Below are 24,461 nucleotides of genomic sequence, written 5' to 3' on the forward strand. Positions count from 1 at the left end.
AACCTCTTGGGAGTTGCAAAGATTTTGACTACATCTTTGCACAGCACCTAGCACAAGAGAAGCACATATTCTTGTGCTATTATAATACCCATAACAATGAATGGAAATTGGTCAGTTCAATGGAATAGAAATTCTCTGGTGTAAACCATCATTACTCTTTTTAAATCAAAGGAATGAATTAAATCGTGATTTTGAATCCAAGAATTTTTTACCCATTGCTACTTCATTAGTCCCAGTTTTATCTTAAAATACAATTTGAAGGAAGAAGAATAACCTCACTATCCAAGCAAAGCCTCTATTCCCTGAACCTGGAGCCGGACAAAAAGAGAATAACCTCTCAAAACATTTCAGGATATCTTTTGATTGAATTATCTCTGTATTTTCCTCCTGCTGAGGTGAACATGAGGCTCTACAGCTCACACCAAGGTGAAAATATCTCAATCAATGCTTTTTCAACAGGAAGACTGAGCAATTAAGCATGATTTTCACTAACACATCCCAGGAAACCTTCATTCAAGTCTTGGTTTGTAAAGAAACCCATAAATGTCAATGCTCAAGGCTTAGGCACCATGGGCATTCAGCAAAGGCCAGTTTTGCTGCTGTTAAATGCTGACGTGCTTAAATCCTTTTAATATTTACATTTTTGCTTATGATCATGCTCATAGCTGCTGAAAGTTGATACAGTACTGCATTGTCACCCATGGAATAATTAACAATTTTTCTTATTTTCAGAAGAAAAAACAAGATTTTTCTGAGGTACTAAATCTGGGAAAGAGTTTCATGCTCTCACTCCTTAATTGAGGGATTATCTTTCTGAGGGATCTGAATGGGCCCAGTTATCTGCATGTATCCTAATTTAGGATTAATGACGTAGACAGTGAGGTACTGGAACACTGTTGACCTCAAGGGTAGTCAGCTTGACCCTCTGGTCTATGAAATGCAAGAGCCATTTTCTCTTCTCAGTGCATCAACAAACTTCCACTTACTCTGAGGACCTTGAGAAACATACTACCTTTATCATAGGACTTTCATTACAGAGCTAAACGGGAATATAGTTTGACCAATTCTTAGTTTTTCTCTTAAAATATCAGCCTACATGTTCTTCTTCTTGATTTCAACCTGTGGTTTGGTATTCTTGCATGTGCAAGACCAAACATGGTTTGGTCTTGATGTGCCAGGCACAGTACAAAAAAAGAAAACATAGGTCCTGTGCTAAAGAGTCTGCAACTAATCCATCTGTGAAGGTCCATACCTCAATATTTTCACAATTCAAAGCATGCAGTGTAAGCACTGTCCTTCCGATTCTTGTCTGACCATGATTTGCAGTATGTAATGTATAATGACTTGCCACAGTAAGAATAGATCCCACTCTTTATCTGTTCAGAAGTCTTAGTGACCTTAAGAACAACATTATCCAATTACTTCAGTGGAAGTATTTGTAATGTGAGAAATTCCACTTGAATTCTCCTTAAAACTCATCTAAATTGTAAATATTCTTTCCTCTTCTTTAGTTTAATTTAGGGTTTTTATTAAAGTCGGAAAAAAATCTTGTATTGAAACAAGTCCAACAACGTGCTTAGTGAATTAATGGTATAAGTAATTTCAAAATGGTAAAAGAAGTAAGGAAAAGGTTGCCTAATTTGGTTATGCTACATACCATTTCCAATAAAAAATATATTTTCATAAAGATAAATCATGCATCTAAACTCATCTAAAATCACCAGAACATCAATTTTGCTACCAGTGTAATTTAATTTATTTTATAAGAAGTAAAAATTGCAAAAGTAGTTTGAATGTTGCAGCTTCCCAATATTACATTATAAATGTACTTAGTATTGTTATGTTCAGCTGCTAGTAAGCAGGCAGAGTACAAGAGTATCTGTAGTATAAGCAAGAAAATAACGTTACCTAACATGACAAAATTACAAAAATGCAAATCGAGACAACATGCATCTGAAAAGAAGGTTTATATTCTGTAAGAAATAAGACATGACACATACTTGCAGTGGTTTTTGGTTTGACTGGGAAGTAAAAAGAGGAAAGAAAAATGGTCAGAGCAGTCAGGTTCAGCATAATATTGTCATAGCAGAGAATAGCTTTGTTTGTTCTATATGATTCCTGCGTATCAAACCACAATTTTTAATAATATCACAGTAGTTAATAACAATCTAATAATGAATAATAGTAGTAGGGACGTTTTCATCTAGAGATGATAATTGTTTTGCTAGAGTTAAGGATGAATAATAGTAAAAATAAGAATTTTAGTTCTTCACTTATTTCCTTCCATGGAGAAGCACGGAGCAGACATTTCTTAAACCCACGATGTTTGCTACACAGAGCAACTGAACAATGCTCCTTCCTAACCCACCAGCAATTTTGCTCATCTTGAAAAGTGAGGCTGTGCATGAGGTATGGTATGCAGAGACATTTACCATAGATGATAGATAGTGCCAGATCATGCTGAATAAACTATCATATAATACCTGCTATGGATAAAAATTAAACTATTGCTTGTCCTGACAAGTCAACTCATACAGGAAGACCATGAAGTCCAAATAAAAGGCAGATACCCACAAATAATTACCAAAATGAAGCCATATAAAGTAAGCAATTCCAGAAAATGGTTCAAATTCCTTGCTTGCATATTCCTTTGACATCAATGGAATTACAAAAGCAGAAATTTGACCTTTGATATATACATATGTCTATATCTTAAAATGACAACCCACATTGTAAATGAGCACTGTATTATCTTAGTTACGGTATGGCATGTCAAGGCCTTTCTAGGCAGCAAAATAGATCACAGGGCCATGACTTTGACATTTGTCATATAAAATTTTATTTCGCTATTTCTTTAAATAACATTTTCAAAAGTAATGAATACATAAAATGCAGGAGTCCTTACCTGGTTTTGTTCGTGGAACATCTTTTTGATGTCTGACTGCTTCATGCTCTAGATGAAAGAAACAGCATAATAAAAATCACTATTAAGTTTCTAAGTTACATTTTGTATGGATGTTTTGGTGTTTTTTTTCTGATTGGTTGGAGTTTTTGTGTTGTTTCTGATTTTTTGGCTTTAACTAAGAAAGACTACATGTATATTTTTCAGGATTAAGCATTTATTTTCTCTTGTTTCATGCTGTTGTTTTGAAAAAAAACAAACACATGGGTGGTTATTTACAAATTATCCACTGAGGGATCTGTCACAAAATAACAAAGTTCATTAGTACTGTACATAGCTCTACACATATAACTACAGTTAATGCCACTAAGAGTTATGCATGTATCTTAAGGAAGAAGTCAGTTAACAGGGTCTCCTCTCAATTTTTGAAATGTAATTTGTATCTACTTTCCATTTTTATTATTTGAAAGAAGAGTATAGAGCAAACTCAGCAACTATTTACTCAGCCTTTATGTTGTTGATCCAGATACGCTTGAGTTGAATTCCCAAATTCTTGAACATGTACTGTTCCATATGAATAAATTATATTTAGCTTTGAAAATTGCATTTCATCTCCCCCTCCCCTCCCTTCTATTTCATAATTATTACTGGAAAAAATTATAATTTATGTTACTTTGAGAAAACCCCACCCCACAGTTCTCACACCATAGTAGAAGCTATGCAGTGCAAACAGGGACCACAATGCAACTCAAGGCTGAGGAATCAATGGACAGCTCTGTTGGCCTTGTTTCCAGGTGATGTTTTGCACAGCTAAAGGACTGTGCATCAGTTTCCTTTTGAGCAATGAGGACCCAAAAGTGGGCTGTAAAGCGGAAAGTGGAGAGTGTTGAAAGTGTGAATGGCCCCTGAAAAAGGTCAATATGCCTCAGCCTTTCTGCTACTTAGATGAATAATTGAATTCCTGGTAAATGTGATTTCAGGTGAAGATACAAGTCGAGAAATACCGAGAGGAACACATGATAGGGAATATCAAATGGGAAACAGTTTTATGGTGTGAATGAAAACATATGTCAGTGAAGAGTGATATATTTCCCATATCTGGGCTTTTTTGATAATGAAATTATTTAGGGAATCAATTTTTTTTTTTGAAGTTTACTTTGGATTCTGAAGGTATGAAACATATAGTAAAACAACAAGCAGGCTGTGTGGTAAGTTAAGGTATAGACTCTTTCTCGAGTTCTTTTTGACTGAGAAGAATTCAGGATGCAATTATATTAAAATAGTTTATATTTTTTCTTTTTTTAATTCAGTAGGAGCATTTCTTCAATCCAAATAATTGTTAATAGTGATTTTTTAAAAACCTGTAAATCCTGTATTAATTTTTATTGTTGAGAGTTGTGATATGGGAAGCATAGAATGAGTTGACTCCTGTGCTGAAGGAATATGTTATGTAAAATTGACTTTTAAATAGCAATGACAAGACTATTATAAATCAAAGAAATGGAAGGCATGGTGATAAAGGAATTATAATTTTAGCAAAACTAGAAATTGCCAAGGGAGGGTTTTCTTATGTAAAAGTAAGAAAAAAGACACACATATCCAGCTGTTTTACAGGAATTTTTCTGATCGAGGTAGGAATCACGTACTTGCTGGCTTTGCCTGGACTACAGAAGACAAAAGAAGTTAAATTGTAGTATTTAGATACAAAGAGGAGATAAAATACTCTTTTCTTTCCCCTTTCTTTTTAACATTCAAATATTTTATGGCACTGAGTTCTCACTTGTTCTTAGCTTCCCCTGCTTGTGTAAAGATGCACAGCATTCAAACTGATAAAGTGCAGGTAGGCTAACATGTTTAGATCTTTGCAATTCCCACTAGTTATCAGCTCCTACTGATAATGCATTATTCTGTCATTTAGTACCATAATATATTTATACATTCCAGGATTACTTCTCCGTGTGTAATGGTGTAAATCAGAAGTAGCTTCGGATCAGTCAACAGATGACTGAAATTTTAGTTAAGATTCATTAGATTTTCAAGATCAAGAGCACATTTAGTCAGGAGAGTACCAGCCATCTCCAGAGGTTAATTCATGTAATTATGAAATGTTTATTAAATAAAGATGGGATGACTTTCCTACTGTTTGAAGTTGCCTGTTTCAAGCTCAACAGGTATTGATCTGAAAACTTACAATTATTTCTGTACTAACTTAAGTTGGTCAAACTGAAATGTTGCAATTTCAGTTTGGTTCCAACAAATACAAAAAAGACATGATAATCACATGAACAAATCTTCCAAAAAGTAGCCAAGTCATGATATTTCTGTCAGTTTTGTTTCCAAACACTTGAACCTTTTAATTATGGTCACAAGCTAAAAGCGAAAATTAACTGACCATAAAAGCAAAATTGGGAATTCAGATGTGAAAATTCTGTAAATTCAAAAATGTAATTTCTTCCTTCTCGAGATTTGTTTACCTATCAGTAATTCCTAACTCATTAACTATTTAGGTTAGAAATATATTGAAGTGTTTGTCAGTAATTTCTCCAGTTAGTATTAGAAGAAACCCCAAAAATTCCCAAATCTTCGTTCACGAAGCCTAGCCATGATTAGAAGAAACATAATTTATGTGGGTTTCAGCAAGCTACAGCAGTTTATAATCAGATACAAACTATCAAACCAGTACTTTTACTGGATAATCAGAGAGCTCTAAAACATCATTTCATGTTAAAATGATAGACTATCATGAGGTCTTATAGAAAGAAATATAAACCCACAAATTATATGAATGTACATCATTAGAGACAGAACCATAATACTCTGTACAACATCTATTCTGCTACTGCAAAAAAGAAAAGACATATACAAAACAATAATAGAAATCATCACCATATCAAATGAAAATCCATTTTTGACATAATTGTCCAAGATTTGGTAATCTTTCATTTTATGTTTGGATCACAGCTACCCCCAGTAGAAATAAAGAGGTTATGAAAAATCCTTCTGAACGGCTTTGTGATTGCTAATGATGATGAGAATGCTCTATTTCCTTAGCTGACTCTTCACAGTTGCTATAACAGTCAATATTACTTGATTTTTTTTTTCTGCCATTATTACATTACAAAACTTACAAGGTTTAAATCATAGAGAAGCTCCAAAGATTTAGAGTTTAGTTGCAAAGCTGTTTTCCCCATGAGATAGCCAGTTTAAGACTGATCCAAGTTCCTGATCCAACTGAAGGTTCATCCTCTTGTTTGAGATAATTTCAGAAAACTAATTTACAGCTACACCCCATTTCATTAGCCCAGCTCTGACACAGAGGCTGGAACACGCAGCTCAGGGGCCGAAAGGCCTTGACCTGTCTTCATCATTGGAAAGACTATCCCTAGAATGGTATCTGCAATTGCCACTCTGCTGGTTTTGCTCTAAGAAAGTGTTATCAGTTACATATTTCAAAATACTGTAAAAATTATTGCAATGCAAACATACTACACTAGATGAGTGCTGAATAGTGTTTAACACTCCCCACCCCCCTCCATAAATCAGAACTTATTCTTACCTGATTTCACAGTGGGAGTTGTCTTTTGTTGTTTCATTTTCTCCTCTGTATTGTGAAAGTAGCATTAAAATCACAGTGTGTTAGCATAGGTGAATATAATTGGAAAAATATTTCTATAGGTAATAGTATGCATATGGTTCACAATGACAAAATAAATTCATATCTTTAGCATCACTATCCCATTGTAGCACTATAAAACAGCATGCATGCATTATGAGTTCTGACCGCATGGTGAGATCATACTCCATGGAAAAATTAAATTATTGGCCCTAATGTCTCAGCTGCCAGAAAACAGCCACATACCTTTTAGTTCTTTCAGGCAGGTACTCTGGTGGAAACTATTCTATTAATGCATCTATTATAGCTTTGAGAACATCACTTTCCTAAGTGTCTAAGTTCAACAATTTGGTATTATACAATACTGAGAACTTCTGCTTAGATGCTGCCTAATCACAAACATGAATGGAGCTATCCACGTGTGTCTACACTCTGAAGATGAAGGTATGGAGACTCCTAAGCACATGCTAACTCACAGAGGGACATGTGGGACAGTCTGAATGTCAGTTCATACCACCTGCTACTGGACAAGCTTACTTAGACCTAGCTGGATATCTGTCACAAAACCTCAGAGCAGCCCTGAACTTCTGCTAATCTCATGAGAAAAGCTGCCCAAGTTCGCTTGCCCTTCAGCTGCCTGTGGCTTTACTGAGCACGATTCTCAGATGACGTAGACCCATGTGAACACCAGCCACCAGACTTGAGCTGCCTCTTCTCCATGTAAGATTTTGAATAAAACTTCAAGCGGAGGCATGGGTGGGACTACACTTTCTAATTAGGTGGGGTTTGTCTTACCTGCCCAATGCCCACATCAGGTGTTTATTTTCCTATTTCTACTGTACTCAGTTTGTTTGATTTAAACTTCACCCTAACAGATCCTTTTTATAACTCTACTCCATTTTATCTCTTTTTCCATAACTGAATTCAAGCCCCTCTCCCAGCTGCCACCTTTCAACATTATCATACATCACTAAATTATTCTTAAATATGCTTAAGGCACATTCAGACCATATTTCCCCTTCCTCTGCTGAAAGCAGTTTGCAGCCATATGCCTCTGACCCCTTCCTTTTCCCTAAGACTTCTGCAAGGCATCAGATTGAAGCTGACAATGGCTGGGTGGAGATCAGGTTGGGCAGGTATATTTTCCCCCAAAGCCATTTGACTAATCTGAGTACTATTTGTCTAGAAATCCTAATGTGTAATCTGTCTGCATGCACAAAGCTGCTTGACCCCTGACTGAGACCAATGTTTCCAGCCTGGCAGTCAAACTCGTTCTTAAATGAGGTTGTGGAGGGAGGTACTGGAAAAGAGACAGGTGGCTAGAGTCACCTGTGGATGGTCAGAGCCTTGGTTAACCCATCACTGTATCTATGTACCCTCAAATAGTCAACCTCAAAAACTGTTCTTTTGTAGGAGCTATTTCTCTGGAATCCAAAAGTCCAAGTTCGGCTACTATATCCTAATCTGCGCTCTGATTAAATATGTGGGTAATTAAAAGAGCAGACTGTTGAGTGGTCTCAACATACATGATGTTTCCTTTGAATTTAGTGTGCAACTTCCAGAGAATTTTTCTTTCTGAGGGCAGAGAGAAGGTTTATCTTCTCCTCTGTGCTGATTTCCTTTTAATTTTTTTCTGCTGTTAGGAAAGCTTTACCATATAACACTACATTTCTCTAGTTTAGATCAGGATGTTAAGCTTTTGATGGACCAATACAGAAATAAACCCAGCATGCTGACTTTAAACACAGGACCTGTAACATGCATTGGATTAATGACATGCAAAAATCAAAAGGCTTCTTTTATTTGCATATTACCCCAATTGTTTTGAACACCAAACAAGGTATTTTTCTAATTCTATTGAGAATTTACAGCAATGTTTTCTCTGTAACTCTAAGATAATAAGTCTGTGAGGAAATGAGTAAGGAAATAAGTCTTTGACTAGATGGCACATCTGATCCATTTAAAAGTAGGGGAGGTATTTCTTCTCAAAATCAATTTATTGTTGAAAACAAGAGTGTCTTGAACAGGCCTGTGAATTTGTATTCATCTGGGAATAAATACAGCAAGTTTTTGGTATTCATTCACCTACCCATTCTGCAATCTAACCATAGAGCAAGTATTGATCTATTGATTCCATTAGAGAACACCTTGACACATTCCCTGGCAGATTTCCAGGTGATGACTGTATGGCTTTTTCTCTGAGTTTCTAGCTGTTGATTGCAGCCAAAGGAAAACTGAAGGATTAGATCATCCAGACTTAGGCAGAACAGTTTCTATAAGGGAATACACTTCAAGACATTAGGAAGCTTCACAAAATCACTCTGTTCACCAGATTCAGTGTGAAAAAAAACAGTGAAAAAAATACATGAGGCTAATGCATATTATTTTGCTCAGAACATGTCATATTTCTCATTTCTCATGAATGTTTTGTTTACCATATCATGAGTCTTGCTAAAAAAAAAAAATTAAACTATTTTGATGACCTCATAAAGCAGCAAAAAGTCCAAAATAAATATTGTGAATATATAAACAAAAAATCTGATTTTGTTTGGATTTTGAGTAAGCCAAAAGTTTAAAGTTCTGAAATCTTTCATTGAAGTGAATTTATTTCTTTGCAGAGCTCCAGTTTTGGAAGCACTATAAACATTAATATTATTTTTTCCCTGATGTATCTAATGTAAATTGAAAAACATAAATCTGTAAACATTTCTCTGTGTGTTGAAGGCAGTTTCAGCAGAATTACGTCAGAAATGAATTTTCTTGCTTTACTTGCTTTCACTGACATACACAAAACACTCTTTAATTTAAATATTTCCCTACAGGATCAATATATTTTCTGAAGTTCTCTAGTACCTCAGCCATGTGATACTTCTAAGTCTGACGACAGGAGGGATAGGAATAATAGTTTTGAAGCTGCTCTGAATCAAGGTGAAAAAGGAGGCCGCTGCTTTGTACAGAATAAAGCTTTTATAATTCAAGTTGCTAACTCAAAAGCACTCATCGGCACACAGCGGGCAGAAACACTATTACCACCAGTGCTTGCAGATTAATGCTTCCAGTCATCAACTGAAACTCAAAGCAGCCACTGTTCTCCAAAGCAACCATTAATCACCTGAGAATAGGTCTTTTATGTTAAAGGAAATTTAGCAAGTTTTTTTCCTTCAAGCATTTAAATTCCTAGGATTTGAGTCTGGAATATACCGAATAGGCTCCTAATCAGTCCAACATACTGGTTTGTGACATGATGCTCTCATGTTTGAGAATGCCTCACCAAATAAATTTATTTTTCTGCTGCTATATGGATGAGATTGGGCAGATTGTGTAGTAGGACTGATTTCATTTAGCTGGAAAGGTGAGTGGTCATGCCACCTGTCCAGGCAACACATTTTTTGGCCACCACTGTGGCCACCAAGTGTGGCTTCCTCACTAGGACGTTCCTGCCTTGGCTGAGTCCACCTACACATACCTGCTGGCTGAAGCATTCTAGTAGCTTTTAATACACAAAAAGTGAACAACAAGTTAAATTTAAAGCTTGACCTATGTGTCTTTGAAGGATGAACTGAGAAATATTTCCCCCCTATTGACTCAAAACCAATACATCTTTACTAAATCAGCTACTCAAGGATTGCAGGAAACCTCAAGATGTCTATGGAAATACTTAACTTTCAAGGTGGAATATTTTATTATAAAAATGAATGAAAAAAATGCTAAATGCACAGGAGAAATTACTTTCTTTCAAAATAAAATTCAGGAAAAGAAAGTAACGAAAAAAAGCCTGCCTGCTTATCACTGAACACATAAGGGTTTAAATGGTGTATCCAATCACTTATTCGTGAGCGCTTCATTTCAATGTGAAGTTCAAACAGCAGCACTGCTAACAAAGGTCAACAGTATGTTGATACTTGCTTTCCAGTCCCTGAAAAAAGTCTGTGTCTAGCTCAAGGAAGTCTCCAAGTTTTTCAGACCATGCATATCCTAATTAAGTGGAGCTGGGAGTAACTGGAGATTAAATTACCAGACCTACCTGGTTTACTCTGAGAGATAGCTTTTTCATGTTTAACATGTTCATGCTCTGCAAATAAGAAATCCTAAATTAGAGGGCTTTTTAATTTTTAGAAGATTTTTCAAATAAAAGATTCTCATTATAATTTTAAAAGATGACTGCATTACACATTCACATGAGACTTGAAAAGAATTTTTTGATAGATGTATTTCTCGAGAAAGAGTATTTAATTATTTTTTCCCTAAAAAATTAAAATAATGAGATTTTTTTTAACTTTTTAATGGTGTTTAAGAAATCACAACATTTTTTTGTGTTTTTTTAGAAATACAGAATTTCTAAAAATTTTGAAATGCTTCTACTATTAAATTTAATTGCTATAGCTGATCTTCTATACAGAAAATTTTTCCTTGATGTATAATACAGAAATCATGAAAGTACTTTATTACAACAGAAGTGGGGTTTTCTCATATAGAATGACAAATAAATGTTCAGTATCCTGCATAAATTAAAAAGTAGTTTTCCATGTTTTTCTGTGCCCTGGACTTGATTGGGATAGAGTTAATTTTCTTCACAATAGCTAATACAGGGATCCCATAGATATATTGTGAAGCAGTAAGAATAATGAATATTATACTGTATTATAATATAATCTGTATGCAATTTTGTGCTATTTAAAAACAGTGTGATATCTAAACCCCAACACTATGAGACAGAAAAAAGAAAGCTATGGAATTTCAGAGGAATGTTAAAAATATATGCAATTCTAATTTATAGCACAGATGTTTAAACTGTGCAGCAGGTGAGGTTGCAGCAGACCAAGAGATAAATCTCTCTAAAGCTTGGGCCAGAGGCCTAGCCAGAGAATTGCACAGACTCTTCCTCATCTGTGGCCCCCTTGATTTTTTCCCAGTACGAAGCTGCCTTAGATGCAGAAGGCAAAGCTAGGTCTTATCTTGGCCTGAATTGGAAAATAGTTTCCATGCAAACTGGGACCTGTGAAACACACCTGGTCCTGCATTACAGAGCAAGTAATTGAAAACCAGTTTTATAAGTCAAAATGTTGTGTGACTTTGTGTTGATGAATCCCATCTTAAGCTGCTAAAACTTTGACAACATAAAGAAATACCTTCCTCCAAAAATCTGAAATAACAATGTTCTTTATCACCTTGATACTCACTGTGTTCATGAGGTTTCTCTGAGGTAGCTAGAAGTAAACAAAAAAGGCACATTTTAATATTTTTTGTAATTGTAGTGCAGGATTTAATGCATTTATTAATGACATTTTAGACACATAAAAGTTCGGTGAAATCTATGTTAAAATGTACAACAGCTAGCATTGTCTTGCACTGTCCGCCCCAGACACCTAACTGGAAACACAGGCACCCCAAGTTAAGGAACATAGTTAAGGAACACAGGCTCCTAAATTCCTCATTTAAACGAAGTTTGATACAAGTACCCCTGGAAGGCTCTGCACCTCTTCAGTGGGCTGAGCCACCCTCACTAAATGGTGTCCATACATCAAACCTAGGGAAACTACCTTGTTGAGTGAGGTGCTCAGTTCAGTGCCAGAGAAAGGATAAGTTCAGACCATAAGGTCCAATACTAGACAAAGCCAGACAAACAATTTTAGCTCAAGTGAGGTAACTGCACCTAGGGCAGTCTAAACATGAGTCCCTGACAATTACACCTGCTTTAGTGAGGTCAGTGAATTTCAGGTGGTTTAGTGATACTCCAAGAGAAAAAAAGACATATTTGAAAATGTTAATTAACTTAATTAGGGCACTTGTAAACAAAAGGATTTCAGTGCTGCAACTCCTAAACTTTGTGCCATTTCATTTTCCACATTTTTCCAGGAAAAAAACTAGATGAGATAAAACTGAAAACCAAGTTAATACTTTCCATGGACGCTAAGAGGGGAGCTCAGGGAGCTGTACCCAATGTCACTATTTGTTCTAAAGAAGAAAGCTAAATGTCAAGACCTAGCCCCCCAGCTGAATTTTTCTTCTTGACTGTTGCAAGGCAGCTGTTGTTTTTAAGAGAAAAAAGGCTCTACCACCTGCGTGCCCAGTATGTGTGAAAGAGTATAATCCCACAGACAGATGCAGCAGTGCAGGGGATGAGCTGCCTTTGCAGCCCCAGCAACACAAGCAATAAATCTGCTGCTGTGAGCCCCCAGGCTTTGATTCACCGAGCTCCTGAACTCCCTAGCTCCCACTCAGGACAAAAAGGAACTGCTGTGCAAGTGCGTTTGTGTTTTGCTTGTTTTCTCTATAGTATAAAATTGCTCCCATTTTATATCCAATCTCTATTTAATCCAAGTTGTTGTGCGTTTAAGGAGACAGCAACTGAAGACGGTGTGCAGAGCAAAGTTAAAAAAAAAGCAAAAAACACAACAAAGCATTTTTGGGGGTAATAGAGACCAAAGATACAAATTAAGCATATATACTTGCTCCTAATAAGAGAATCAGAAATAGGAAACAACAGAAAAACAAGTGTCCTATGACAAAGCCACATTTGTTATCTTTTGTAGGTAAACATCATAAGCTGAGGCAAATTCTATTGCAATTGAGTTTCCATGAAATTAATAGAGAAAATTAATTTTTTATTGTGTCAAAGGACGTATGCTCACCTAACTGTGAATTTCAATTTGCAAAAAGAAATTTACGGCAAATATTTAAATAAAATCTGAACTTCAGGGTATCATATAATGGCTTACATAACTATTACAGAATATTATGTCACATGACACTTTCAGTGATCACCATATATGATCAGAGCTAGGTGGCATTTCAACAGTATTGTTTTAAAGACTCTTTATTGACACTGCTTAATGAATTTTACAACCAAACTTTTGTAATAGCATTCTTATCTCAGATCTGCCTAAAATCAAAACAAAACCATTGATCCTTAACTTTCCAGTGAAACCAGTGCAGTTATTTCCCTTTTTATGCTGGTGAATATGAGTCAGAGAGAATGTTTAAAAGAATGAAAGCTCAGCTAAGGTCTGCTCCCTCAAGTTTGTGAAGGTATCTCTGTTGTCCTTGTCCATATTTTCTGTGGGGACATTAATAAGCCAAACTCATATAGTGCCAGTATCAAGACAGAGATTGAACACTGAGATTGCTTTTATCTGAGCTTTGCCTAAAAGTCCAACCTTCTTATTTCTGGCATAACACTCAGAGATATTTCTAGCAGATATTTTGATGAAGTAATGAAGGTCTTCTAAAGTTAAAAGTTTCTAGAGGATGTGCTGGTGTTCTGCTGCTCTGGGAATCTCACTGCATGTAGTATCTTGCACTGGAAGTGCAAGCCAGCATTTGATGGTTTGGCCACTGGTGGAGGGAGTGTGTTGGGCTAAATGACCTCTTGGTCTCACTTCAGTTGTTCTGATGTCATTAACTAACAGGAGTATCTGTTGGGTAAATAAATCTTTGTTGTTCACAATGTTAGAAAACTCAGTCCTAAGTAAGTACTTTATCTTCATTTATTTAACACTCAAACTATATTAGAAGAGGAACAGGGTCAGATTTGGATCTAAAGAGAACAGTTGGATTATTGATGAGATACTTGAAGCTGCATAAGATCTGAACTGGATCAGTGAAATCATCTGGTTCTATCCTCAGCAATATGTTTTTGAAATTTCTTTTCTGCTATTCTAAATTAAACTTGGAAATTGTGCTTCGTAGATATCTTGCTGTTTTTCACATTCATCTAAAATTTTCTTTGACTCTTGCCTGCTATTCTGAAGGCCACAGGGGCATTAACTATATATGACATATTTTTGTAAATTAGCTTCTGATATTGGTTCAGAAAAGAAATCCTGTGCTTTATTGAACCATGAATTGGTAAGGCTAAAAGCAAAATGTGCTTTTTGATTATAACATGTCTATTTTCCATCTGGATCACAGTGATTTGCCATTCAGACAGCAAATACATTTGTGAGTGTACATACTCTGTAAGAAAAGAATATGTCACAGAGGAAATGAAAGCAATGCCAGAACTATTTGTTTTAGTGAAGAATGACAGAATAACAATGCATGTATCTGAGAAACATTATTTCTAATTGCATAGTTACATGTGTATTATAAATAATACTTTATAATAAATAAAAAAATAATACTTTATAATAAATAAATACTTTCCATTAGACAAAGCAAGAGCTTGGTTTATTTCTCGTTAAAGAGAAAACAAAGATTCTTTAAGAGGTTTTGGACTGGGCATTAGATGAACACACAGCACATCCATAAACTTAATCTTTAACAACACTAGAGGCCAAAAGAAAGATCAAAATCAACAGGAATCTTTTAACAGAATTCCAATTATTTGAGAAGTATACCTTGCAATTTATACATCATGATGAAGGATAAATCTTTGATTTTCCTATTTGAGTTCATTCTCCCTGAAAATGAACTCCAGATAAACTAAAAATTTGGCCTCTATACAAATAAATGGACATTCCTCCTTAAAAATTTAAGTTTCAAGAGCTTAAGAGGCCACATCATTCTGCCTAATCATCAATGCATTTTTAATTTAAGGTTAAACAAAACAGTTTTATTCCAGTCACTGCAAGGTTTTTAAGACTGTGAAGGAACTGCATTAAAAAGAATTCAAATAGAATAAAATATATTACTTACATTAGGCCAGTTCAAAATGACTCAGATGATAATAAGTTCAGAAAAAAAGAAGGGATATTAGGATTTATCAATCTGTTAAGGAGCAGTTTCCTGCCTTTGTGAAGTTATTGTCTGTACTCTTTGTCATTCAAAGGAGAAGTCAGATGATCCCACAATTTTCTAGATCAGGAGACCTGATCTCTCATATCTACCTGTGTCCTACTCAAGTCCTGATGGTTAGCTGAGCAGCTGGCAGACCGATTGTGTAGAAAAAACTGTCTAATGAGCGTATGTCTAAAAAAATGACTCATAAAGCACACTAGCTGCAGCAAGATTCCTAAAAAGAGAATGGCTTGTTTTCAGCCTGACCTCTGCTCTACGTTAAAAAACTGCCTTGATTGTGTATGGCTAATAGTTATCCTATGGCTGAGTGAAAGTAAAGAAAGCAGGAAGTGTGTGGTGGTGGTGGCATAAATAGAGGAAGTTGTATACAATTAAATTACAGTACATGCTGTGTAAGCCTTGCCCTTACAGGATCTCTTAATTCCCTATACTATTAGTTTTAAATTTCTGGTTTACTTTAGACCTTGAATTTTCCAGAATATTTTTCTACACATTAAGAAGGTATTATCCCACATTAACATGACCGGTATGAAATACTAAGTGATTAAGACTGTCTGGAAGGTTAGAAGAGAAGCAGAGAGCTTGAGCTTCCAGCTGTGGTCTAATGCTTATTCATGGTCAGGGAGTGCTCGTTTGAGTCTGTGCAGCTCCACAGACTTCCTTGGATCAATGTTTCAGCAGTGGCTGAAGGATGATAATAGGGTAAATGATTAAGACAAACCTTCCTAAAATTCCATGCTTTGCTCTTATCATTAATAGTTAATCACTGGTATTAGAGCCTGTAGGGTATTCTTTTCAACAGACTGATCTTCATATTGCCTCTTTCCTCTAAAAAAAGTTGTCAGGCTGCTCTCACAGTTCTTTCTCACAGTTATTTCCAGTACTAGAGAGCAGCCTGGCCCAAGATATCTATCTACTTTTCATAGAGTTAGCATGTTTGTGTCCTTGCTGTTTGGTTTGCTTTATGCCTGGGGGCTGTATAGGAAAAAATGAGCTGACACTTGGTTTTGGGGGATTTTGCTGTTGTTGTCTAGAGCAACTTGTTTTTTAAGACTTATTTTTAACTGGCAGTTCAAGGGTACTTTATATAGCAGGGAAAACCGAAAAGTAGACCAGACAGAGGAGGGGAGAAACTTGAGCATGATGGAAATATAGTAGAAGTAGCAAAGAAGTACAGACATTTCCAACATTTTAAAATGCTTTTTAATGAGAGGAATTACTTCAATTCACTCTGAGATGCATGCCTTCAGGGATCATCAGTAATGATCCCAATCTTTCTCTGTTTCCCAGCTTGTCACTTAAACAACAGAAATGCACTGGGAAATGTAAGTCTTGTTGAAACAGCAATCTTGCATGGTAGCACTGAAAGCTTATATATTTAAAGTACTATAAGTCTTAAAATCCCAGCAAGACAAATCTTCTATCGACGGAACTGGAAAGAATAAAATTTCAGTCAAATGTGGATGAGGTACATCTGCTGCATTAATGTATTTCATCTTTAGGCACGTGTGGTGAAAGACCTGAAGAGCTTCCTCCCAATATCATCCTCAGCTTCTGATGTTTTCATGTGCTCTTCCCTGAAATTGTGGGATGGGAACATACAGATGAGGGAGAGTATGTTTAGTAAGCTTTCACTTTTAGAAATATCAGTTTTCCATTTATATATAACTGAGACAAAACATAGCCGAGCTTAGGCCATGCTTTATTGCAACAGAAATTATTGACTCAAAAAGAGTAACTGAGTGAAATCAGTGGTGTGTCCAGATTCCATGCAAATACATTGAATATGAACTTCTTTGTTGAGCTCCTTCTTATCTATTACTGGATTTGTAAAAGCATAATAATGTCTGGAAATATATTTACATACATTATTAAATAAATGGGAAATAATTGTCAATTAGATAAGAATAAGATGACCATGAAAATCTAGAAAAAAAAGAATTTCACAGGAAAGATTAGTTGATAATAAGAATGGTGAACAATAAAAAACAATTATCTTTTGCGAAGATGGACTTTTCCTAGTGTGCTACCGAAATTAACATGGTGATTAAAGCAGAGGGCTGACTGACTTCTACAGCTTTAACATCCTGAACCATCTTTATTCCTCATGAAATGCTGCTGTTCACTGTTTTTTCTTTAACTACAACTTTGTAAGGGGCACATTCTGAAAATGATCTCTGCATAGATAAAAAAAGATATGTAGATTAGCACTAGAAGAACCATGCATTCCGGAATTGCATCTGAGTAGAATACCCCTGAGTGTTCATTTGCAGACATCTTTGTGCAGAACAATAAAGTAATACTTGATCACATGGGGAAATTTTTAGCCAATTAGCCATGTGTTATATGGCTATCCAGGTGTTCAAGCCTATTATGCTGATTGACAGGTGTGAGTGTTGCTGATATGATGCCAATATACATGTGTTATACCTAACATAACAACACAGGCCAACAATTACGCAGAGCACTCTTTCTTCAGAAATCACAGTTGTTCCATAATCATTAAATAAGTAGTTTAACTGGCTCCAGTTTTTGGTAGTAGGGCTGAATAAATTACTGTTGTACTTTAAGGCATGTAAGAATGATTAACACAACTTGTAATCATAACTGCAATTGAAATACTATGCCAGATCTATCAATATGAATTATTTCACAAGTTTGTTGTTACATAAGACATAAAACAGTGTGATCTCAATTTTACCTAGAATGGATAACAAAGTTGTAGTCAATGTTAAGGCTTAGGTTAAATCCTATTGAGAATAAAATTGTGGTCATCTTTTAAAAAAATGGATGCAAGTTAGCATCATTAGTTTTACATGCCTTAACTATGAGTACACTGAAAACAAGGTGCTAGGTAGATAAACATGGAGCTTGAAACTTAATGTTAAAATTTCTAGATTAAATATTTGCATTAATCCCTCCATGTAAGTAAATGAAAGTGGACATTCAATCAGTTATTAAGATTTACAAATTGTTTGCTCTTTCTCACTTTTCTTTCAATGTCAAATTCTTAAAAGAGAGGAAAAGTTAAAATAATTAACAACAAGCTATCCTGATGTTCACTGACGTTCGTTTTCTTTTCTTGTTACTAAACATAAACTGTATTCCCTGTTATAGTCAAATGAGAAATGTAAGTATCTCTGGGGGTCAAGTAATTGCATTCTGACAGATATACAAAACAGATGAAACACTCTCTGCAGATGCTAATTTCTATCCATTAGTTCTAAACTGAGACTGGGGTGAATGGCTTCAATGTAGATGACTAACTTTTGACATCTATGTTTGTATGAGTTAACGTTTCTTAATGATAAAATTAGTCTGAGCATATAAAAAATTCTTAAAATTTATTAATTTGGTGAAAAGCCTTGAGTTTACAACACTCATACCTCTGCCTCCTTTCTACTTATATTGAGCAGGCAATTTGGAGAGTGTTTTTTGGCCAAGTCTTATTATCCTAACTGAAATATCTGCAACATGGAAAGTACATGAGTCTAGTTCCTCAAGGTCTGTTCATCACTTAACAGATGTTATACAGATCATTGTCTTGCATAACCCTCTAAAATGGACATAAATTATTTAAACCCTAGAGATAGTTGAGACAAGGTAAACAGAGGTCAAGCGAATTTCAGCTAACTGATGCAGACTTTTCAGATCCTTTTCCATATTTCATGTAAATTCTCTGGTCATCAATACTCCTTGAAAATGCTGGGGGCTTATTAATTCAGCATGAGAAGTCAAAGTTCACTGGTGCATGGATAGTCATCTATTAAATTAAAAATATTTTTAGACAAACTACATTGTCTGTAGTTTAAAATTCCAATGAAGTGTTCTTCAGTAAAATCATGTTATTTAGTTCTTGATCTGATGCAGGCAGGCAACGTTAACCACCATCTGGAAGATCCTTTGGGCTCCATCTTGTGGCTAATTCAACGATTGTTACCTCGTAAGAGAGATGTCTACCCTCAGCTAGTCAAAATAGCACTACTAGTTTCAACAGCATAATAGCATGTGGGTGTTTTTGTTATTTTCTCATATGTAATACAGAATTTTTGACACTATTTTAAGAAGATGGTTTTAAAAATATTTATATTGTTGTGGGGGTTTTTTGTTTATTTGGTTGGTTTGGTTCGTTTTAGTTTTGGTTTTGATTTGGTTTTGGGTTTTTTACCCCTCTGATTAGGACTACAAATTCTTTTAGGGGGCTGTGTAATACACTTAGAGGTTATGGAGTCAGGTAATCCACTTTCTTGTCCTTTGATGCATGTTAGACAACTGCATAATGAAACTGTGATTCATGTTGCACCAGTGGCCTCTGCAGCTGAGCCAAAATCCCATGCTACCATTTGCTTTATGAATAAGATTCTTGACTTCCAATTTTTCTGGTCAACTCCAAAGCTAAACAGTTCTGAAATGCACTACAGCCCTTTTTCACTTCAGTTTGGAAAGCGTCTTGATTTTTGTATATATCAAAAAGGGATGCTGCTGTGCTTGGCCAGTTCATACCACACTCTGTATGCAGGGCAGCAGTTTCTAAGACATGGATATGGTCCCATTACCAGGAGTACTTGAAAGAAGTTGTACTTTATTGGATTGACAAAAATATGTACTTTGGAGTTTGAATGTACATGTCTTGCCCATTTTCTCCTTTTGTTTGATATCAGCTGCACTCAGATTATATGCATTTTTTTTTTACACCAGCATGTATTTATTGCAAAAAGGTCTCTAAATGTGATCCTGTACACTCTCTTGTCAATTTATTTTGATGAAACTTGTCACGTAAATATGTGTCGGTTTTTCTGTTTGTTTGTTTCTGAAAACTATTAAACCAACTTCCTGGCAACTCAGGTTCATGATTCACTTTAAACAGTGGGAGTGTTAAACGTACTCATGTGATGGTTAAATCCAGTTTGGGTTCACTACAACCACAGACATAAAGAATCTTCAAGACAAGAATTTCTGACACTGACCTGGAGAAAGAAATTACTAAGCTTGTGAAGGTTGCTTGCTTGACATTCCCAACTCAGTCCACGTCCATTTTAGTCAGAAATAAATAGGGTATGCGAGCTATGAACTGAAATGAGAAATTCCATTTTATGCAGAACTAGGAAAACTTGAAATTTTCTCTAATCTGGCTCCATTCCAAACAAAGGATTTTTGGAACTCTCTGTAATTATGAAATATTTTTGAAATATAAAAATACTGGTTCTGTTTATATAAATAAAAATAATTATTAATATTTCTTCCTTTAAGAGAGGCAATTAAACCTGAAAAAAATCCTGAAATACTACAGAGTGTTACATCTCTGTTTATTGTTTTCTGGAGCTGCTCTGAAGATCATGACATTTAATGTTATTTCACCAATACCTGAGTCTATTTTAATTCACTTGAGTCCTTACTCACAGTGCTTTGAATTATGAGCAAGAATTAAAAATTTTTGTGTACTGGCAGCCAGACTTGCTCTTGGGAAATTTAGAAAGTGCCTTCTTCATGCAAAGGGTTATTACCTCTTGCCCTTTCAGACCTGACAACACACATTTCTCTCACAGCTCCTCTATCCCACACGTGTTGAAAGAAGCCATAACATGATCCTGGAAGCTAAAGCTGACTATTTTCTAGGACTTTGGTCACAAAGTCTGAGAGAGCTAACCTTTCAAATAGAAATAGTGAATGCCTAAATTTCATGCATAAATTGTGCCTTAAGGTTCCTTTTAATACCACTAATATTTGGAGAAATCAGTGAAATACATAAGGTTTCTCCATCCGAATTTTGTTCTTTTCTGTCTCCTTCAAACTCCTTCGTGTTTGATTTATGCTATGCGCAGAATGAACCATCAACTGAAAGCATCATTCCATCTTCTTCTCTTCTCTTTTTATGATGGCTTGTAACTCTGTATTGCTCATTATTCTTGTTTTTCTAGATGAGGGATGTGTTTTTGAATAAGACAATAATTTGAGAAAGCTTCATGTAGAGTAGAGTGTCTATGTGCTGCATGATTCACATGAGAAATGGTAAAGTGCTATTTGAACTGTGCATGCTACTACCACAATATATTTTGGATAATGAGCCAGTCAATTTAGAGCACTGCCTAGCTACTTCTATTATTTTTGCAGTTGTGCAAAAAATACTGATTCCTTAAGCAAAACCAGCAAACACTACCCTTTTTTATTGCCAGTCAGAGGAATACACATCAAGCCTGGAGCAATTTCTTGTGATAACAGAACAAGCAGAAATAAATAAAACCTGATCATATTAGGAGTTAGCTAGTAACATGCAATATTTTCCATGTTGGGCCTGCAGAGAGGAGGAAGCTAGATGAGAAAGCTAAAGCATGACATGATTGTTTTTTGGCAGAAGCCTTATTAATTCTCTCCAGTTATTCAGTTTAGGGAATATCTAAGAGAATATCACAGGAACATATGAAGAGAGGAACATTGCTGAACCAGTTTTCCCTTAGTAACTGGAAAATTTCATTGGACTAGCTTTTTTTTCCCACTAGAATCACTACCTTCCTTGCTGACAATGTTGGTTATGATCTCAGAAAACCAGAGGAAGGTGGTTTAGTCCAAAAATAAATAGAATGATGATATCATAAAAATGACTAAATCTGACTTTCATTTCACACCTCCATGTTTCTGTGAAGTAGGTTGGTGGTATCCACCAGGATGACATGCAACCTGTCCTGAGCCAGGGGCTTGAAAGTATCCTACATATATATGTTGGTAGAATCCTTTCAACTAAGAAATCAAAGGAATTTTTTTTTAAGCAGAAAATATATAAACCTGAAAGTGAAATGGAAAAATTGATCTAACTTCAAAGAATGTTCATTAAAAATGCATTTTTCAATCAGTTTTGGGAAAGAATATGGCTAAGGAGAAAAAAAATCCTAACTGGTGAAAAATAAGCCAAGAGCAAGCAGTAGGTATTTAAAAAAATTCCCTTGATGTTTTTCTGTAAATGAATGGGCCCATAATCTGTGGCAAGGGTGACAGAAGTAGCACCCTTAACAATTACCTCACTCTTTTTTTCCATTAAGGATGTAACAGTCCATGTTTTTGAACACAGCATGCATTTTGATGTCTGAAAACCAGTGGTGGTAAGCGTAGCTGCCAATTTTCTGATTTTCCCTGCTTCATGTGCTATCTTTCATGCCTCAGTTATTGCAAATTAATCTTTGGACAAAATATCCAGCTTGATACCTATTAAGTATGGTCATTTTTGATAACCAAAATGAATTTTATTATTCTGTTAAAGACATGAGGTGAAATTTTGGCTTCAGTGGATGAATGGGACTTTTGCCACCGACATCAACACAGCCAAGATTTCACTCATGAGCTGATAAAACATTTGAGAATATAATTTTTTTTTCCAGTTTAGTGAACAGCTGTGTATAGGGATAACAGAAAAAATAATAAATTAGCAGGATTGAAGATGTCTTCATGTATAGACAGTAAAAGTTGGCTCCATTCTTCACTTATGTGAATCACAGAATTTCCAAATGTTTTTGAAATGGCAAAAGACATCCATCCCCCACCGTCCCCCCAAAAAACTCACATCAGTAAATATCAGTAATAAAGAACAATTTTTTTTCTTACTAAATGAAATCTAAATCTCAAATAATCCTATGAAATCTATGGAAATGTTCTGGAAATGTCCCCACTGCCCAGTTTAGTGAGCAAGATATGATTTATAAACCACATAATCAAGAAAGTTGAATAGCCTAAAGAAAAATATCACCTTAGTGCTAATATTTAATTATTTTTGCTGTTTGAATAAATTCAGAAAATTAACAAAAAAAAAGTTTAGACTTGGCAAATCTTAAAGACAACACTATAAATAGATATTTAGGGTCTGATAAATACATTGTATTTATCTTTAAGCATAAAAAAGTAATGTTTTAGGCTCTGATGTAGGGCAAATTTTTCCACTAATCTGTTAAAATATCAAAGAACAGCTTCAGCAAAGGTTACATGCAAGCTCCATACATATCTGAAAAGAGGAAATTAAATGAGCCGAGAAAAGCAACTTCTGCGAAGAACAGCCAGGTCAGCATGCATGGTGAACTGCAAGTTTTGTTCTCTTTGATAAATCCTAATGTGATAACAAAGGCCTCTCATTTTCCTCCCAGTCAGAATGATGAAGTGTTTGATACTGGGCTGTGTTGGCCTGTTTTAACAAGGAGTTGCAATACTGGAAATGACAACTGTGTTATCACAGTAGGAGTGGATAAAGTCGACTGATGGTAGCACATGAGGTGGTGTATGTCATTGCAATTGTATCACTGAACGAAGGAAACATTTCTCACAGCAGTCACAGTCTGAAAGTCAGTCAAGGGAAAACATTGATTTACCTTTCTTCTCCCCCTCCTTTTTCACTGCAACTGAAATAGAAACAAAAATACTGCGTTTTCACAATTGAAGCTAATAATAGTTAGTATCAGTAAAACTAATTCAAATGCCTACATATGAGCCTTTTGTGTACATAAATCATATATACATTATGCAACATAGGAATAAATTTCTTTGCCAGATGAGGAAACTGAAGTGTTTCCTCACAGACACCCAGCTCTGCTATTGATGAGAGCAAATTTCAGCTTTCTGTATTTGCATATTTAACTTCAATCATGGTCATCCCCCCTCTCAGATATCAGTACTGGAGATAGTCACAGAGTAAATATTTCAAAATCAACAATGAAGGAAGTGAATAGACTGAAATGGGAAGGCATGAAGGGTCAAGGGAAGTATAGAGGAAGGTTATGAAGCATCATCAGTTCAATAGAAATATATGCTTTTTTACTATTAAAACTTGTAGTCTTAAAAAAATGCATAAAATAAGTAATAAAAATACACCTGAAAGTTATGTTTACATTTCTAAGACTCTGCCTAACATGGGGAATTACAAGACCTGATCATTCAGCAATTCCACCTCCAGATTCCATAAGTACGAGTTTTGTGGGAAGGAAGATGGGAAAGAGACTGTGAAAAACCTGGTACTTTAAACTCAGTTTAAACAACTTGGAATTGGTTCCCCAGTAGAAACTGTGCTGTGTGACCAGTGTTCAAATTCTGGGGACAGAATTAAAGTCCCCTAAAACTCAACCTGATATTCCAATAAAACATTGTGTGTATCTGCAGTAGACACTGTGAAAATACAACATTTTACTAAAAGGGCTGAGGTGTCAAAAATGGGAGACTTAGCTGCATTTACAG

General features: G+C 35.4%; 1 long non-coding RNA gene across 1 annotated transcript; it reads right to left on the bottom strand.

The window, feature by feature from the left end:
• Positions 1–16,434: 16,434 nt before the first annotated feature.
• Positions 16,435–23,590, bottom strand: LOC108504232. The gene is made up of 2 exons (XR_001877044.1): positions 23,558–23,590; positions 16,435–16,831 (listed from the first exon to the last, which is right to left on the bottom strand). It is a non-coding gene; the product is annotated as an uncharacterized LOC108504232 (long non-coding RNA).
• Between the last annotated feature and the right edge of the window lie 871 nt (positions 23,591–24,461).

This window comes from Lepidothrix coronata, unplaced genomic scaffold, assembly GCF_001604755.1.
Source record: "Lepidothrix coronata isolate B3197 unplaced genomic scaffold, Lepidothrix_coronata-1.0 Scaffold5, whole genome shotgun sequence".
Lineage (NCBI taxonomy): Eukaryota > Metazoa > Chordata > Aves > Passeriformes > Pipridae > Lepidothrix > Lepidothrix coronata.